Here is a 14,600-nt window from a genome sequence, read left to right on the forward strand (position 1 = left end):
CTGAGACGACAGGTGGGCGTCTCTCCAACTTTTGCTCCATCTCCTCACCTCTAATTCACAGGGAAGCCCCCGCCATTTTCCATCTACCCACTGCCCTAACAACACGGCCATTTGTTTACGGATGATCTAGACCTATGCATTGCTTTGCCCGGTGGCTGTTTTACATTTGTATCAGCCTGCTTAGAACTATCATAAAACACCTCACATGGGCTCCTTATGAGTGAAAACAGGTTTATTTAGCTCACTGGTCTGCCGGCTGAAAGTGTAAATAGTGAATGTTTTGCACGGTCCTCATGACACACGGTAGAACATGTATCAGGGAAGGGATCATTTCTTGGTGCAGGACAGGTTGAGCAGGACGGTGATCAGACTGCTTATAACAATGTCCCCTAGAGAGAATTTGCCTGGATTCCCCAGAGAAATGTCTTAATCCTTTCTGGGGGAGTGGGGCAATGTCTAAGGATCTCCCACAGAACTCTATCTCTTATGAATTCTACCAGACTGAAGGTCAGGGTTCCAGCACACAGATGGATGGAGGTCAAACCACATCCAATCCAGAGGAAAATTCTTGGCTCCCTTGGCCGTTAATGGCTCTGCATTCATGAGCCATGTCTCACTCACTGTGGGAGCCATTGCTGGCCTTGTTGTCCGGCTGTCCCTTCTTCCTGCTCCTCTTCTCACCACTCCAACATCAACCTTGCCTCCTCCAGGTTTGATCTCTTCTATTCATCTAGAATAGCCAAAAATGTGGGTTCACCAATTCTTTTCATAATATCCTTTAATATTTTTTACCATTTTCAAATTTATTATTATATTGATTTTTATTTAATATATATGGATTCTTTTTGTCCAAATGTCTGTCCGTGTACCTTGTGTGGCCTCAGAGAGAAGAAAAAGGCTGTTCAGACCTTCAGGACTGGAGTAATAGGTGGCTGTGACTCACCATAGGGGTTCTCTGGAAGAGTAGCTAGTGCTCTTAGTCCCTGAGGCACTCTCTAACACCTATTGTAACTATCTAAACAAACACAGCTTGTAACTATGGTATACAGTAGGCATAAGTCATGGAAGGTGAAATCGAGTTAATCAACATGCGTTTCCTCACACCATTCCATTTTTGTGGTGAGAACACTTGAAATTTAGTCCTCAAGATTTCCAAGTGTACGAAAAGTTGCTATTTAACTGGCTGCCATGTTGTATGGCGGGTCCTGCCGATGTATTCTACCCATCATCTTTCTGTATCTGTAACTTCCATATACTAACCTTCGACAGACAGTTTCCGCAAGCACCAGCCTACAGTTCTGTCTAGTTTTCATCTTCATGCAAATGATTCAAGGTTTTCAGAAGCTTAGTGACATAAAAAGCTCAGCTGTGATCTTTCTTCTCAAATCCAACTCATCTTTGCTTTCACACAGTGAAGATACCCCATGTCAGTTAAAGATACCTAAAGGACATATGTATTATATAAGTGTTATATGTAGGCATCTGTAATTATAAAACAAGATGGATTTGATTGGCTTGTAAGACTGGAGGTTGGGTGGTCCTTCCCTGGAGGCTGGATGGTCCTCCTGTGGCTGTCTGAATCCCGAAGAATCAGAAAATTTCAAGAGTGCTCATTCTAAGAGACTAGATGCTTCGGAAGAAGAGAGGGTCAATGTTGAAGCCATGGACTGGGACAAAAGGCTGGGAGGACCCTCTGGAGAGTCCCTGGGGGTGGGACCACATTGTGGGAGAACTGTTGGTTCAGCCATCCCACTGTGCCAACACCGCCACCTTGAATCAAAGGATGGAGTCAGAAACTGGTTGACCTCCCTTAGCCATAGAGTCATCGGAGGACTCAAGAGGTCTGATGGAGAGGGACAGGGAGTGAGAAAGAGGGAATTTCCTTCCCTGGGTATTTCCAGGGCTGTTGGGTCAAGGAAAATATGGAGAGAGGGTTCGCCAATTGGATTCTCCATTGCTCCTTGGATTCCTCAGGTCTTTATCTCAATTTCTGACCCGCAAGTTTTTATGATAGTAAAGCCAATTAGGTAAATGTTATATCTGGTGTCCAATGTGGTGTCTTAGATGATGCTGAGAAAATATTCCCTGCTGCATGCCCCCTCAGCCCTGTTGCTGCATGAGTGGGCGTCTTTGGTCTGGCCGCTAGGTTTTCATTGTACTGACAGCCAGCAGTGTACACATCTGGTCAGCCACCCCACACCGCTCATAGCAGGCAGCATGGCTTTCCTAAAATGCATCCTGCCCTCCACAGCTAGTAGCAGGATTCAGGTCCCATCCAATGTCTTGTCCTAACAGCTCAGATTTATCCCACCAGATTTATCCCACCAGCTCACCCCCTTCCCTGCACAGCACACGAGTAGCCACAGTGGTGTCCAGCCCAAGCGTGCAATTATCATGGCTTGGAACACCCTGCTATGCCTGCCCTCTATGCTGGCACAGTTGGACATCATCACTGTGGCTGATTAACCTCCACAACCTCTCCTACTGACCCACAAGTTCCAACTATGATGCTAGTGTCATCAGATCTGGTAAGATACTTGCAAAATTTTTTTTGAGACAGGGTTTCCCTGTTTAGCCCTGGCTACCCTGGAACTCACTCTGTAGACCAGGTTGGACTCAAACTTACAGATATCTGCCTGCCTCTGCCTCCCAAGTGCTGGGATGAAAGGTGTACACCACCATGCCTGGCCATGACACTTGGGGATTTTTAAATGGGGAATTAGATGTTTCAAAAAGAAATGGGTGAGGGGATTGTTCCAATGTTAAGAATTTGAAATACCACAATTCGGGTAGTTAGGTTCTGTTTACTTCTGCTATGGATAACTTACAAGTGGGAAAAAAAATAAATGAGGGAACAAATTATTTAGCTGGGATTATTATAATACCAATTTTAATTATTATCAGTTTTGTAATTCATATTTTATCTTTAAAGAGTGGCTTGGTAACTGTGCCAAATATGAAAATTTGACTGACAAAATACAAACCTTAGAAAGACTTGCTACTGATAAGATAGAAGCCTTAGAAAGATTTACCAATGCAAATAAGATAAATTTGACTGATAGGATACCAACTTCAGAAAGACTTTCTACTGGTAAGATGTAAGCCTTAGAAAGACTTACTAATGAAAATGAGAAAAATTTGGCTGATATGATTCAAGCCTTAGAGGGATTTATTATTGATAAGATACAAGCTTTAGAAGCACATACTAATGACAATAAGAAAAATACTCAGAAAAAGACAGTTGAATTTAGAGCAGAACCTACTGCACCATTGCATTATGAAACTGAAGAGAAGAAGCCTAGGGTTATTAGAAAACCAACCTTAATTCCTCCATTTACCATACAAGATCCTATAGAAATGCTAGATTTGAAGAGATTTATAGAAGCAGTCATCTCTTATGGTATGCATTAACCCTTTATGAAGCAGCTGTTAAAGTAATGGGCAACTCTGAACAGAATTATTCCAGGAGACTGGAAATACTTAGTTAATGTAATATCGGAAGATGGTACTCAGTTATAATGGAAATCATGAGAGAGAGAAAGCTAGAACAATAGAACAACAAAATAGGGCTAGAGATACTGAAATTTCCCCAAATCAGCTCCCCAATGAGAGCCAGTATGTTAATTTGCAAAGACAATCTTCATTCGATGATCATACCTTGGTTCTATGCTATACAGCAGCTTTGAATGCTTTGGTTGGGGGATGAAGAATCAGGAAAGAGGACCGAGTCATTTATTAAAACTATACAAGGCTCCCACTCCCACCAAAAAAAAAAAAAAAAAAAGACTTCACTAATTTTTTTTTATACAAATTGACTTGAGCTGTAAATGGAATGATATCAGATTGAGAATTTAGATAAATATTAGTTGAATCTTTGGCTTTTTAAAATGCTAATTTGGAATGCAAAATGGTGATTTAGACCTTTCAAGGCAAGATCAGCACCTGTAGATGAATGAATCATAAATACAGCTGATAATTGGATTTCATGTTTATGATGATACTTGAATAGGAGAAGTGACTCCTAAACATTAAAAAAATCAAGCAGGGCGGTGGTGATGCACGCCTTTAATCCCAGCACTCGGGAGGCAGAGGCAGGCGGATCTCTGTGAGTTCGAGGCTGGGCTGGACCGATAGTCTCCAAAACAATACAGAGAAACCCTGCCTCGTAAAAACCAAAAAAAAAATCAAAAGATTAGATGTTTTAATTGTAGTAAGCAAGGTCACTTGAAAAGGAATTGTAGACAAGGAATTCCTAGGGGCAAAGACTGTTCTAGAGATAATCTAATCAGAAGACCCCAGGCTTTTAGAAGGTGTGGCAAAAGCTGATATTGAACTAATGAGTACAGATTAACAGGGCGCAGGCAAGGTGATGCTTCGCCATCAGGAAATGCCCTGAGGGGTATTATGAAGGTCCCAATATCAAATTTGGCTCAATCATTCCCCATCAGCTCCAAAGAAACTCATCCATAGAGCAATGAAAAGGACTTAATAACTTTGTTTAAAACCATACTGCTCTGGGTGTGAACAAAGACAGAACAACTTCTGTAAATATGACAAAAAAGTTCTGGAGAGACCAGAAAACAAGTATTTTTGTCAAACTGCTATACATGATCAAAGACTAAAACTAAAAATAGATGTAAATAACATTGAAATTGAGTGCTTAGTAGATACAGGTAAAGATGTAACAATAAATTCACCAAACTCTTCTCTTCAGGAGTTAAATAGTCTGTTTCTTGGTATTGGACCTTTGTCTCAGGTAAAACAAAGTACGGGACAGGTTGAGTGTATAGGGCCAGAAGGGCAGATAAGAAAATTAAAGCCAGATGTGGCTAACATAGCAATGGATTTATGGGGACATGATTTGTTGCAGCAATGGAAAAACATATTAACACTTCTCCAATCCCAGGAGCAAATCATAAAAAAAAAATGCTCCTGAGAGAAACATTAAAAGGCGTTATCAAGAATGGTTACAGACTGTTGAGGTTGAACATAAGGAGGGAGGGCACAATAACTGGAGTTATTTCAAAGGTACTAATGGTCCTAGCTTTGAAGATGAATATTGACAAAGAGCTTGCCACAATTTTGTGGGAGCAGTTAGCAACAAATGTCCCAAAAGCACGAGATTAAACTGAACTAATTGGCTCCTTCGTCACATTGTATGGGGAATAACAATTTCTGTACTCACAGAAATAAATCAGGAAAGGCAGGTTACCAATCAGGACAAATAAGTAAAGTTGCTCGAAGCCCTTATTATTCATTTCAAAAATCAGAATTCTGTGCTATTCTCATGGTATTATTATATTTTTCAGAACCTCTTAATATATATAGCTACTGACTCTCAGTTTTCAAAATGAGTTGTTTTACATATTGAAACTGCTGAACTTATACAAGAAAATTCAGAATTAATCTAATGTTATTCATTCTACTAAATGAAATAGTCAGAAATTAAAAATCATCCTTTGCATATAACCCATATTAGATCCCACACAGGTCTGACAGACTCTCCAGCACAAGGCAATAATGACATTGATCTACTCTTGGTAGGAAATTGCTGGAAGCCTCAGGACTTCATAAGAAGCACCATGTTAGCAGCAAAAGTTTGAAGAAAGATTTTTTTCTATCATACGGCAACAAGCCAAGGGGATTGTAAGGAAATTTCCTACTTGTCCTTTGTACAACCAAATGCTACAAACTGCAGTACATAACAGAAACGGCATTCAAAGAAATGAAAATGTCCCAAGAAAAAGAGTAAATTAGTATATATCACTTCCAAAGGGATAAAAATCTCATAAAAATTTCAGATGTTTGTCTCTACTACTCTCTGCAGACACAAAAGACAAATGGTCTTTTTGTAGTCCCAATTCAATTAAAAGATTAAAGCTGACTTTGGAGTTGAGGTATGTCTCTCTCCTTCTCTAAAAAAGAAAGTCCAGAATCTCTGTGTCATTTCAAAAGATCCACCTGGTATGGGACAGAAGAAAAACCAAAATTAAGAACTATTATAATGCCACTAATCTTATAATCCTTTGGTTTTATTTTGACTTTTTAAAACTTTTTTAAGGTATCAATATTCTTTTAAAATTTTAGAACATTTAGCTTCCTATATGTGATTTGGGGCTTGAATTGGAAGCAGGTAACTAAAAATTAAGCTTGTGTACCCTGGACATACTTACAGATTGTGTTCCTTTGACCTCTCTGAGATCTGCTGCATGTGACATCTAAAATGTTTATGTTTTCTTCAGTGAACCACAACTATTCCTTACAGCAACCTTTGAAGTCTGCAAGAAGATGATGGGATCCCACAATGAAGATTCCACCTGGGTTGTGACAACACCTTTAAGCTGACAAACACTGAAAGATCCTCTGTGGACTACAAGCTCCTCAGGACAATTTCCAATGTGGTTAGCTAAGATGGTCCAGCATCATAAACTGCTCTAGTCAGATTTCCAGATAAGCCTTGCACTTTCCCATCGCACCAAGACTGGACAGCAGCTAGTTCTCCCAGATCCTGATCTTTATTTCATTTCCCCCTCCCCCCTGGGTCTCCTAAAGATGCCATAACCCTGAATCACCAGGAAGTAGTTTTAAGAACACAACACCCACATTGGCGAGAGATGGGGTGGGTGGTTTTTGGTCATTTGCTTGTCATTGCTTGGGTGGAGAGGTTGGTCAGAAGCTGTTATTGGTCATGGTCAGGGAGGGAACTTATCAAAGGAAACAGGATTTTAGGATCTTGTTCTGAAAAGAAAAGGGGAGGCCAGAGGAATAGCAGGAGTAGATTGCTAAATCTACTTTTAAACTAAAAGGCAGCTGGCAGCCTCAAACATTTTACATTGGTATGGATTTCTGTACATTGATACAAATTGAAGGTTATTTCGGTTAAGCTGCATCTATGTTTCTACTCTTGCTTAAGATATTTTTGTGTATTGATACAAATTTAAGGTCGTTTTGTTAAACTGTATCTGTGTTTCTATTTCTTGTTTAAGGTATTATATCTATGGAGCTCATTTTACCGAGTAATCTATAAGGTTTCCATCCTTGAAAGATGTTTAATGTAATAAAGGATTATCAGTGAGTTTAAGGTCAGTCTGGACTTCACAGCAGAGGCTGTGTTCCATTGTATTAGGCTCGCTTCTTGGCAAGACGACCCTTTGTGGATTGTCTAGGGGACACCTAAGCTGGAGTGCAGACAGGTGAGGCTCACAGAGGGATGACAGAAAAGTCCCACTGGAGACAATGAGGACCAAGGAGAGAGCTCTTCCCTCTCTTCCCACTGGCCTCCTGCACCTGCCCTTAGACCCCAGCACATGCTCTGACCCCTGCTGCTGGTCTTGCCATAGCTCCCTGTTGCTCTCTTGGCTTTTTTAGCCGCTGCTGTCTTGTCTTCCTGAAGGCATCTGTCAGGTTTCCACCAAGCAAGGCTGTAAGGCCTGCCTTCTGAGCAGAGGGTTGGATTTCTCCCTCTTGCCAAGCTGCTTGTCTCTTAGGTCAGCTTTGCCTTTTCTCTGAGGGAGCCTGGCCTAGCCCCTGTCCCAAGAACCTGCTGGCACATTTTACAGTGTGTGTTTCTAGGCCACACACTGACATCCATCTCCCCCCGAAACCTCTTGATCTAGGCACCCGCAGTTCAAATCATCTTCAGCACCACTGTCTTTCATGTTGAAATCATTATGGCCGGGTCTATCACAGTAACACCCTAGTCCCTAGTACCAACTTCTGCCTTAGTTAGGGATTTTATTGCTGTGAAGAGACACCATGACCACAGCATCTGTTAGGGAAAACATTTAACTGGGTGGCTTACAGTTTTAGAGATTTAGCCCACTATCGTCATGGTATGACATGATGGCCCCCGGCAGACGGATACGGTGCTGGAGAAGGAACTGAGAGTTCTATATCTTGGCTCACGGGCAATGGGAAGTGGTCTGAGACACTGTGCAGTGTCTTGATCATAGATGAGACCCCAAAACCTACCTTCGCGGTGACACACTTCCTCCAACAAGACCACACCTGCTCCAACAAGGCAACACTTCCTAATACTGCCACTCCCTTTGGGGGTCATTTTCTTTCAAACCGCCATAGGTTTTATCCTTTAACAAGGAGTTATCTTCATCCCAGTTGCTTCCTCATGGTCAAACTCTGAGGCAGCGGGTGGTGTCTGGACACTCTGGCTCCGCATCACTGCCTACGGGTAGAGTGGGTTTCTAATACCCCCACCACCACACTTGGTTGGCCTGTTTTTTTACAGCTCCACCTCGGCGGATGCCTCAGACACATAATACTCTCTTCTGTATATGTACTTGATATGATATGAGAGGGGTCCTTCACAGGAACATGTGTTTGAATCTTTAGACCTGGTCACTGTCACAAGAAGCCATGGGTCCTCTGGATTGGGAGACAAGGTGGTTGGAGGTCCATCACCAGGTGCTGGCTCCGCTTATATCCTGACCCATGCTCCAGGCTAATGCTCTTTGCATCACAACCTTCAAGATGTGGGTGGAAAGTTCTGTTATAAACTCCATGCTTCTCTGCCACGATGGAGCGATGGCCCTGAAACCATGAGCCGCAACAAACCTCCCTTCCTTTGAATTGCATCTGTCAAGCATTTTGTCACAGCAATGAGAGACGTGAGGACACGCCCTTCTTCCATGACCACCACGGCTGTCCCCTGTTCCTTGCTTGCCACAACTTGGCCAAACACCACCCGAGCATGGTGTCGCATTTGAGGAGACATCTATTATCAGGTCGGGTATCCTGACAGGGATTTGCCTCGACTGCCTTAACCGATGTGGGTAGACCTACCTGGAACGTGGCTGGCCCGGATGAAAAAGGATGCGGAAGTTAGGGAGACTGCAAGGTTACTCTCGCTTGCCCACTTGGCCTGCCCTCCGGCTGCCTGGTTAATTCACCCTGTTGCTGCTGAGTTCTTCCATAATGTGGGAACCAGCTCTCCTCGGCTTCCAGGATGGACTGAGAACCGGCGGCTCTGCGGGGACTCCTCCCAGGCTTGGGGACCAGATTGGCACTGCTGAGAGACACCCAGCCTCGTGGACTGAGTAGCCACCGGGTTCTGGGTCTCTGAGGCTGAAGAGAGAAAAGCACCAAACGGAGCAGACGAAAGGAACCTCGGGGCTTTTGCCTGACCTACCTTTGGTTAATGGAGCAAAATTTAAAAGCAGAAACCAAATCACAGTGGAACCTAAACACCAAGTTCAGCCTGAGTCTCAGCAAGATGATCTTGGCATCGGGGGTACGGACGTTGAGGAAGATTGGGCTGCACAAGGTAGGGATGCCATATGATATTTATTTAGGGAGAGGTCACTTACATGAGAAGCAGGGAAACTGAGGTCAGCACTCCGCTGCTCTCCGAGACCCGTCCGGAACCCCAAGAGAGAGTGTCTCCCCCGAACAGCCTTTTATTCCCTACTTCCGTAGGCACCTGTAGACACGCCCAAAGCAGGCGTGGCTAGCGGCACAGGCACCAAAGATCTCTCTCTCTCTCTCTCTACATACGGACATGTCCTTTTAAATATCTAGGGCATCTTATACTAACTAGATATCTATCGCTTACCTGAAATTCGAGTTTAGGAGTTGCTGTCTATGTACCGTAACAACTTTCGTCGCGTCTCAGGAGGGGAGATGGAGCCTCTGCCTTTGGAGGGCGTTCAAGCCCCTCTTAACTCGTTGTGGGTCTGGTTGTGTGCGGTTCGGCTTTGTTCCTCAGCTCTGCGCATAAATAGCACACCTTTGCTACCCAGGTGGGGGAAGGTTGGAGTGGAGAGCTGGGCACTGTTTCCCGGGGTCTGCACTGAAAAATACCGGAGTTGCAGGGTGAGAAACTGGCTGTGACTGATAACTTCTTTGCAGACTCACCATCCGCCCTGAGGTTCCCACAGCTGCTCTGCTATCCTTTGGAGTCCACGGCTTTGAGCTCCTCCTTCTGCTCTTCCCTTTTCCCTTCCTTGGGAGGTATCCACTTTATCCTCTGGCTTCCTACGCTTTGCCAGCCTGTGTGCCGGTGTATGTGGACAGGGGACAGAGGCCAGAATGGCTATGTCTTCAGAGCAGGCGCATTCCAAGGGAAGGAGGACTAGTGATTCCTCCTCCTTGGTAGCTGTCCTGGTGTGTCTCACCACAACACCCAGAGACTCACCTGGGCAGATCTGGATCACCACCACCATTGCGGGTAATCTTTGCCGAGAGACTTTTCAGGGTGAGTACGGAAGCAAATAAGTGTCTGTATGTGGATACGGTGCGGTGGCTCACTTGAAGACAGGACACAGTGTGAGTGTGTGAGTGTGTGTGTGCGAGTGTGTGTGTGCGAGTGTGTGTGTGCGTGTGTAAGCGTATGCTGTTGGACACGCACACCTGTGGGTGGAAGTAGGTGTATGTACATATGTGTGTGCACAGGTGTGTGTGTGCGAGTGTGTGTGTGCGTGTGTAAGCGTATGCTGTTGGACACGCACCTGTGGGTGGAAGTAGGTATACGTGCGTATGTGTGTGCACATGCGTGTGTGTGCACCTGCGTTTGAATGGCAGATATCTGTATGCGCTCTATTCTCCTGTGACCAGCAAGCAGAGCATGTTTGTGGACGCCAGCACCGCTACAGACATGTGCGGAATGTGTGAGCCGCGATGGGAAGGTGTTGATCATGGCCGTATGTGACGGGCTGCTCCCGCTTCTCGTGTAGTTTTATGAGACATCCATCACACACACGTGAAGCACATCCTTGACTGAAATTGTACGTGGTGCACGGCCACGCGCATGCGAATGGATACAATCTCTCTGTCTGAATTTGAACACAAGGAAGACATCTCTGGTCAGATTCGCCCTGTCTCTTCATTGTAAATGACTGGGGTCACTTACCTCATGGTGGAGCAAATCTGGCTCAAGACAGGAAAGCAATGTGACACCCAAACTACAGGAGGCCAGGGAGACCGTCCTCTGAAAAGCTGCCCAAGAGGCATGGCTGGGAGCAGAGAGTTTAGGCGACAGGGTGTATGGATTTATGGAGCGCAATATAAGAAATATTGGAAGCAAATATTTTCACACCATTGTGCTTTCCTCGTGGGGCTACGCTGGCCGCTCACCAAGCATGAGTTATGGTAGCTAAAAAAAATGGCCACAGAGGTGGGGCACTGTCCCTGGTGGCCAGCCCTCTTCTACTGAACATCACGCCTACTCTCCTGGGCACAGTCAGGTAGGAATAAATTCATACCAGAGGCAAGGGATAGGGAAGGAGGGAATGAGATGGCTCCCTTGTGGATAGGTGTGTTAGCGGAGATGGGATTGAAGGTGGCTACGTGGCATTACATACAAAGAGGAGGTGGCCTAGGTCGTGAGGAGAAGGGCTTGAATCAGGGCACCTGAGCCTGCGGGGTTTTCTGTTGCCACCCGTGGGCGTGGGCGTGAGACGTGAGGACCTCCGCTGCTGCAGCTTACAGCCTGGTTGTCCTTCTTCCGGTTCAGCAAACACCACTGTCTTAGGACTCCGGAAGCTGTGACTCTAGGACAGGTTATGCTTAGAACCTCCTTGTTCTGCAGTCTTGTGAGTCTCGGCTTGGGGCTTGAGGCTCTGGCTTCTTGGACCAGCTCCCCTGCTGCCCCCAGCAGGGCAGAGTAAGCGTTCATAACCGTATGTGCTCTCCGCATGTCATGCCCCGCTTTTTGAAAGAGCTGTGGAGTTGAGGAATTAACTCCTAGCTTGGTGGTAGAGAGGGAACCATCAAATATGCACCCCCGGGGGTCTTCCTTGCCTGAGCAAGCCTATCGCCCAGCTCAGCTCCTGGAAAGCTCTTACCTTGCCTGCTGGAGCCTTAGAAAGGAGGTATGACCCAAGCTGCATGTACTTGGCATGCGTGCTACCTACGAGGCACCACCGAACATCCTTTTCTTCTGTGAGCAGTGGAGAAGGAGAGAGAGAGTAGTGATGAATGGGCTTGCTGTGGAATTTTGATCTGAGGCTGGGTGCCATTACCTCATAATGAACACTGGTGACTATTGCTCTGGATTAGGGATCATTCTGATGCCTTCAGTCAGAGTTTTGGAGAGGAGACTTCTCCCTGTGGCAACCCGTTCAGGGGTAGAGACACAAGTCCATAAGAGCTGCAATTGAAAAACTGTATTAAGTGGTTGGAAAGCCTCCAGCAAGAGATGGGGACTCTTGTCAGGGGACGTTGCCAGAAGAGTAAAAGCCTGGTTTGCAGCCTTGGGAGTAGGGTTGTGACAACGCAGACGCTGGACTTGCCACGTGACCTCTTTAGGATACCATCTCCAAGATCCCTGCTTGCAGATGGGACCTGAGGAGGAGCTTGGGACTGGCAATCTTCCTTTCCTGGAAACAGAGGTAAGGGGAAGAAAGATCCAGGGAAGACCCATGTTAAAGATATCAGGCAACACAGGGCAGATTCAATTCTTCCAACGTGTTGAAAGTAGGGGGCAGGGTGAGGTGCTCAGGCCCAGGGATGGGGGCTTTGCTCTGAGACTGCATGGGGTTCCATCAAGTCACTGGTCCAGAGGGGAGGCAGGTATGTAGTGAAAAAAAGTGTGTCCATCAACTCTCCTTCAGTGCAGACAAGAGGAACCTGTGAGAGCCTTAAATGGCGCTTGGTAGTCAATGGCAACAAGGCATGATGCTTTGAGGTCCAATGGCTGAATTTGAGCTCTGGGCTGAGCTTAAATTCAGTTCTCAGACTGAGTTCCGCCCCTCTCAGAGCTCTGTTCACAGCATGGCTGCTGCAGTGTTAGTATCTGCCCCTACCTACCTTCCAGTATAGTCTACGAGAAAATGGGAAGCTCTGATCGCATAGTCTCGCGATCTGCTTGCATCTCATTGGCTATCATCAGGTCACATGTCAACTCCAATCACCAAGAAACTCCTTCCAGCTCTGACTTCCAAGGTGAAGTAAGGAGGGCCATCTTGGGCTTCAACTTAGGGGCACACCTGAACCCAAGGCAAGAGGATGAGGGTTCAAGCTCAGCCTAAGCTGCTTCATGAGAGGGTTCAAAACATCAACGGCTAAAAGCCATGCACACCTTCATGCACTACTTCATGCAGAGAACGAAAGATTGACAGCGTCTTCATGGGTCACAGGGTGATCCGGGCAGTGGTTTGTCCAGCACCCGAAAATCAGTAAGGGCCTTGCATGAAAATTCAGAAACGCTGTGACTTCCAAGTCAACGGAGGAAAAGGGCTACAGATCCCAGGGGCTAGGACCAAAACGAACTCTCTTTTAGAACAAGCTCCCTTGGTGCCCCTTCATGTGGGAGAAGTCATTGTCTCCGAGATGGGCCTGAGTGGCACAGGACAGTGATTCCTTTGGCCCCTGCTGGCCAGAGGGGACCTGTGCTCTGTCACTCGGGTGTGCAGAATTCTCCGCTGGTTTTGGAGCACATAATATGGTGCAGCTTGCTTCTAAGGGTCTGTCAATCACTTCCCGCAGTCAAAGGGTGACAGACCTGAGGTGTTGCTCTTTTCCAGTTTAGTTTAGTTTAGTTTTTTTTGTTTTGTTTTGTTTTGTTTTGTTTTGTTTTTTTTTTGGTTTTTCAAGACAAGGTTTCTCTGTATTGTTTTGGAGGCTGTCCTGGAACTCGCTCTATAGACCAGGCTGGCCTCGAACTCACAGAGATCCGCCTGCCTCTGCTGGGGTTAAAGGCATGCGCCACCAACGCCCAGTCAGTTTAGTTTTTCTTTTAAGGAAGGGTGATACCATGCAGCCAAGTGCAGGCTTGAGGTTAAGAGTGCCGGTGTTCCGGGCACAAGCCTCCACACCGGCACCGGCACCTGCACTGCCCTTAATTCTGTCCACACCCAGCCCTGCCCTCCTTTGTGTCAAGGGGAGGAAGGCAGGGTAGGAAATCTGCCTCTGGAGGTCAGCTGTCTTCTTCTCCACGCAGGCGGGGTAGGAAAAGGAAGGGAACGGGGTGTGGAGGCACATCTGACCCCGGGAAAGGTAGGAATCTAAAGGAGCTTGGTATTGTGCAACCCAGGCAGCAGGTAGCTGGCGTGAAGGGGGAGAATCTGGGAAAAGGCAGAAGGTTTTGTGGTCCAGGGGAGGGTTGTGCCTCACCCCACGGCAACGCAGAGCTGGGGAAAGAGTGTTTCCTGAAGCCCATTTCTTCAAGCAGTGGGAATGACTTGGTCAAGGAAGTTCTCCTACCCATCCCTCCCTCCCTCCCTCCCTCCCTCCCTCTCTCCCTCTGTCCCTCCCTCTGTCCCTCCCTCTGTCCCTCCCTCTCTCCCTCCCTCTCTCTCTCCTTCCCTCCTTCCTTCCCTCCCTCCCTCCCTCCCTTTGTATGAGTGGGTGTCCATCTCAGTCTTTCTCACACAGAGACAGACACACAGACAGGCAGGCAGACACACAGATACAGACAGGCACACAGAACATAGACAGACAGACAGACACAGACAGGCATACACACACACACACACACACACACACACACACACACACCCCTACCTCTCCCTTTTCTGGAACCCTTGAATTCTGTCACCTGGAATGTTCCCAGCACCAGTCGAAAGTCCCAGTACCCCCATGGTAGTGATTTGTCTCCTGCTAACTTGTAAATCAGTCAACGCTAATGAGCTAATGAGGTCCAAGAC

At 46.2% G+C, this 14,600-nt stretch overlaps 1 long non-coding RNA gene across 2 annotated transcripts; it reads right to left on the bottom strand.

Moving 5' to 3' along the window:
- Positions 1-226: 226 nt before the first annotated feature.
- Positions 227-9,799, bottom strand: LOC121136010. Of its 2 annotated transcripts, XR_005873133.1 has the most exons (4): positions 9,569-9,799; positions 8,800-9,081; positions 1,261-1,441; positions 227-730 (listed from the first exon to the last, which is right to left on the bottom strand). It is a non-coding gene; the product is annotated as an uncharacterized LOC121136010 (long non-coding RNA). The 2 variants fall into 2 exon arrangements; XR_005873134.1 differs by lacking the exons at positions 8,800-9,081; positions 9,569-9,799 and adding an exon at positions 6,174-6,255.
- Between the last annotated feature and the right edge of the window lie 4,801 nt (positions 9,800-14,600).

Source organism: Mesocricetus auratus, unplaced genomic scaffold (genome assembly GCF_017639785.1).
Source record: "Mesocricetus auratus isolate SY011 unplaced genomic scaffold, BCM_Maur_2.0 Super-Scaffold_100046, whole genome shotgun sequence".
NCBI classification, from domain to species: domain Eukaryota; kingdom Metazoa; phylum Chordata; class Mammalia; order Rodentia; family Cricetidae; genus Mesocricetus; species Mesocricetus auratus.